The sequence below is a fragment of the Chrysochloris asiatica genome, unplaced genomic scaffold, assembly GCF_000296735.1.
Source record: "Chrysochloris asiatica unplaced genomic scaffold, ChrAsi1.0 scaffold00263, whole genome shotgun sequence".
In the NCBI taxonomy this organism is placed as follows: Eukaryota; Metazoa; Chordata; class Mammalia; order Afrosoricida; family Chrysochloridae; genus Chrysochloris; species Chrysochloris asiatica.
Genome location: NW_006408781.1, coordinates 3,370,063 through 3,375,179, shown reverse-complemented (window position 1 = coordinate 3,375,179; position 5,117 = coordinate 3,370,063). Strand labels below are relative to the sequence as shown.

At 45.3% G+C, this 5,117-nt stretch overlaps 1 pseudogene; it reads left to right on the top strand.

Annotated features, from left to right (window-relative positions):
* Nucleotides 1-4,061: 4,061 nt before the first annotated feature.
* On the top strand, nucleotides 4,062-5,063 carry LOC102841556 (annotated as a pseudogene).
* Nucleotides 5,064-5,117: the final 54 nt, after the last annotated feature.

The window sequence follows — 5,117 nt, the reverse complement described above, 5'->3', positions numbered from 1 at the left end:
GGAAGAGGGGGAAGTGTAGGTGGCGGGTTTCTGGGATATACCCTTTGGGTGGCTGATGATGCATGGAGGGGATTGGAACCATGGCAATGAGATGATATACGATGGAATGAATGTTAAACTAAAGTTCTCCCATGTAAACTATCATATAATTCACAATAAAACATTAAAAAAAAAAAGAATGAAGAGCACAAGTTGAACATGGGATTTGTGCTTGGAAAAGTGGCTACAGCAGAGATGTCAGCAGAGGGAAAGACAGAGCAACTGCAGCCTCTAACCCCATGGATTGAATAAGGCTGTGTGCCTATGGCAGGAGGCTTGCAGAATACGCCCTTTGGACATTTGAATGAGTATTTTTTTGTTTTGTTTTATACGTGTGCATCAAATATTTTTGTCTGTTCATTTGTGACATGTAAGATGTAAATAGGGCCAGTGCATTTCAGTGGAATGTATTTTAGTTATATCATGTTAGATACAAGTGTGACTTTACAATTTTCTTTATTTAGTGATTATGCATATAGTTTATAGGTATTGTTACAAGGGTGGAATGTAACAATTATGATTCTGTATCAACTTGACTAGGCTAGGATTTCCAGTGGTTTAGCAGTTGAGATGTGCTTATTCCCATGGTGTTGAAATCTATTTGTTAACTCTATGATGATTAGTTATGAGTAATCAATTGATAGGCTGTTTCCTTGTGGGTGTGGCCTGCTCCCAATATAATGGACATGTGGGAAAGGCTCTCTATCTCTCTTCTGCTGGGTACCTGGTACTCTACAGTTTTAAGTCCTGGTAACACAAAACCACCTTGTAGTCTGTTCCTGGAAAGATTGTTGTTGTTAAGTGTGATCTAGTCGATTCCGACTCATAGTGACCCTTACAGGGTTTCCAAGGCTGTAAATCTTTGTGGGTGCAGAAAGCCTCTTCTTTCTCATGAGGAGTTACTGGTGGGCCTGAATTTGTTAACCTTGTGATTCACAGATTAGTGCTTATACTGCAGAGCCACCGAGCTCCTTTGTAAAGATTACAGCCTTCCAGACAGTTCTATTGTGTCCTATATGGTTGCTGTGAGTCAGAATCAACTGATTGGCATGCAACAGTATCATCATTTCATTCTTACATATTTAAAAGGTATCTCTAAAGATAAGGACTCTGGAAAACACCAGCAAAACCAAATGTCATTGCCCTAGCCATTTGAGTTGATTCTGACTCATGTTAAATCCATGTGTGTCCAAATCTTTTATTATCAAATATTCAGTCTGTGTTCAAACTTCTCTGATTTTCTCATAACGCTTTTGTTTTTCACATTTTGTTTAAATTAGTATGCAAACATGGTTCATACATTGCAACTGCTTCTATTGTTGTTAGGTGCAGTCAAGTTGGTTCTGACTCATAGTGAGTCATAGGGTTTCCTAGGCTGTAAATCTTTACAGTAGCAGAGAGTCTCATCTTTCTCCCATTGTGTGGCTGGTGAGCAAACTGCAGGCCTTGTAGTTAGCAGTCTAGTGCTTATCCTACAGTGCCTCCAGTGCTAGTTAGTATATCTTCTAGTAGTAGTAGTGATAGTATTAGTTAGGTGTTATAGAGTGAGTTTTTAGAAACTGGTGGGTTTGACTCCAACCTTGAGGTTAGCAGTCTGGTGCTTATCCTACAGTGCCGCAGCAGGACTCCAATATGTCTTTTGGGTCTCCTCTAATTTTTTTGCTCACTTTCTTTTTTTCCCTTGTAATTTATTTGCTTGTTTTGAAACTGAGTCTTCTATTATGTCGCATTGTCCACATTCTGCACTTGGCAGATTGCATCTGTGTGGTGTCCTTCAACATATTTCTCTAAGCCCTATATTTCCTGAAAATTATCAAATAGATCTAGTTGTTGCTATTGTTAAGTGCCATTGAGTTGGTTCTGACTCATAGTCACCCTCTATAGTGATTCCAAGGAATGGCTGGTGAATTTCTAGAGTCTTGATCAATTCATGTTTGAGTTTTGACAAGAATGCTTCATCAGTGGTGCTGGGAACTTCCCGTTTCATCACAGGAGATACACGGTGTTTGGTTGTCTCTTTATTTTTGAAGCTAAACTGATTGACTAGTGGGTTCCAGCACTGCCAGTTTGATCCCTCCATTAAAAAGGTCCCCAGCAGCCTTCCCCTTTAATAGTTGCAACATCGATTGAGCATAGATTATTGCCTCTGTCTCCAATTTCATTCTGGATTGCAAAATCTTGGTATTATATCATTCCTTTTTCATTTATTAGCTGGACTGCTTCTAGAAGAACTTTCCCTTAACAACAGTTTAGCTAATCAGAAATACAGGTCCTATGGAAAAGACAAGACAAATACTTGATTTTTCCCCCCTTCCTTTTTAAACCAGTTTTCAGAGTAATGAGTTGGTTCCCTAGCAACTTGTAAAGGTGACCTATGAGAGATATTTTTTCCCAGTATAATTATAAACTCATGGATTTTTAACATAGTTGATGTATTTCACTACATTGCAGATGCTCCAATTATTCCATCTTTGGACAGTGGGAGTCTCTTAACCAGTTTCTTTGAAAATTTCCTTCATTTCTGGTATGCTGAGATGTCTAGTTCTTGCCCCAGATCTAGAGTCAGTTATTATCCAAGAGAGTTCTGGTTCCCTGTTGTGACAAATTGTATCTAAAGGCTAGTGGGTGCTTATGTGTATTGATTACATCTGGGATGACCATCATTTGTAGGCCTGTGGACAGAGCTTTCCTGGCCCCCTTCTGATTTCATCTTCTGCTCTCTCTCATTCTATCCACTGCAGCCACTCTGCCCTCCTGGCCTCCTGTGCTTCTGAAAGGAGCAGAGCAGGCAAGTGCCTGCCTATGGGCTAGGTCAGTGCTCTGCTGTTCTCTGTGCCTACATGATCTTTCCAAACATTGCTTGCTCACTTCCTCATGTCCTTCATGTCTTTATTCAAATGTCAGTACCCCAAATTGAAAATCTAACCCTTCTTTCCATAATCTCTATTTTCCTTCCTTGCCTTAGTTTTCTACATAGCACTTACCCTTCCTGCTGCTATCAGCTTGGTTCCAACTCATGGCCACCCTGTTTGTTATAGACTAGAACTGCTCCTTAGGGTTTTCTGGAGTCCTGGTGTGGCACTGTAGGATAATCACTGCACTGCTAATCACAAGGTTGGTGGTTCAAATCTACCAGCTGCTTCTCGGAAACTCTATACAGAATTGCTATGAGTTGGAACCAGTTTGAGGGCACTTAGCAACAACAACCACAGCAGAGGGTATTCTTGACTGCAATATTAATGGAAACAGATTGTCAGGTCTACCTTCTGTGGCACTGCTGGGTGGTTTCAGACCGTCAACCTTTAGGTTTGAAACACGACCCAGGGAACTTAGTTACCCTCTAACTCTATATAGGAGTCCTGGTGTGGTGCTGTGGTTTAATGCACTGGACTGTAAAGTCAGTTTGAACTGCAAGGTTGGCAAGCTCAACAGCTACTCCTTGGAAACACCATTGAAGGTCAATATGGGTCAGAACTGACTTGTTGGCACACAACAACAACAACAATATAGAGCTTGTTTGTTAATATTTTGCTTGTCATCTGTTTACTACAATGTAAGTCCCCAAAGGGCAGATGTTTTTGTTTGTTCAGGGCTGTACCCCTGATGTCTAGAACAAGCAAAATCTAAACAGAGTAGCTTCTCAGTAAATATTTGTGAAAGGAAGAATTGAGAGGTGAGGGGGAGTAAGGCTACTGTGGGCTCACCTAAGACCCAATCTGATCTTGCAGTTATTAAATTCTTCTGACAAATATCTGTGTCCTCCCAAAATTAGAAGGTGTTGGTCCGCGGCTATAGGAGAGGCTCCAGCCGGAGTTTACAGAGAACCAAGATGGGTGCTCGAAGGACAGCGGTGGTGGGGAAACTGAAACCCTGTGAAGTGAAGTGACTTGTCCATGGCAACACAGCTGGATCAAGCTGGCTGCTGTGCTGACAAAAGGCCGTGGGAGACCAGGTAGGATCGGGGGAAGGGAGGACCAGAAGGAGGTGACAGCACCAGTCTAGATCCCCTCTTCTCACTGCTCATGCCACTGGGACTAGGGTGGCGAAAAAAGGCACCGTCTCTGGTGGAAAATGAGGAGGCCGAGCCAGGCTGCGGCAGGCTAGATGTGGGGGAGCCAGGTCCTGTGGGTGGGGTTGGAGCAGGGGGACCCCAGATGGGTCTGCCCCGCCCCCCTCCCCAGCCCTGCGGCCCCACCTAGTGTTCCACACTCAGCTGGCCCACTGCAGTTCCACTAGCAGAACTGAGGGCTTCACCAATGTCAAGGAGCAATACGGCAAGATGGCGGAGGCCTTCAGACTGCCGAGGTGATTGAGGCTCTGCACCCTCAACATGCACAAAGTGGACATGGATAAGCTCCTGGGGGAGCAGATTGGGCTGGAGGACTTCATCTTCGCCCAGGTCAAGGAGCAGCGCAAGGAGGTGGAGGTGTTCAAGTCGGAGGAGTCGCTGGGACAACGGGGACAACCATCACAGATAAGGGGGCTGGCTACGCCTTCATCTAGCGCATCAAGGAGGGCAGCGTGATTGACCATATCCAGCTCATCAACATGGGCGACATGATCGAGGTTATCAACGGGCAGAGCCTACTGGGCTGCCGCCACTACGAGGTGGCCCGACTGCTCAAGGAGCTGCCTCGAGGCCGCCCTTCACCCAGAAGCTCACGGAACCCTGCAAGGCCTTTGACATCAGCCAGCGTTCTGGGGGTGGCCACCCTGGCTCAGGCCCTCAACTAGGCACCGGTAGAGGGACCCTGTGGCTTGGATCTCGGGGCCCTGCCACTATGGAAGATCTGCCCTTGGCCTTTGAGAAGGCGATTGAGAAGGTAGATGACCTGCTTGAGAGTTACATGGGCATCAGGGACACTGAGCTGGCCGCCACCATGGTGGAGTTGGGGAAGGATAAAAAGAACCCAGATAAGCTGGCAGAGGCCCTGGGTGAGTGGCTTGGTGACTTTGCCTTCCCAGACGAGTTCGTCTTTGACGTTTGGGGCGCCATTGGGTATGCCAAGGTTGGCCACTACTAGGCCACTTGCTGCACCTTGCAATGACCTGGGCCTGCCCTGGTAGGGACTCTTAGA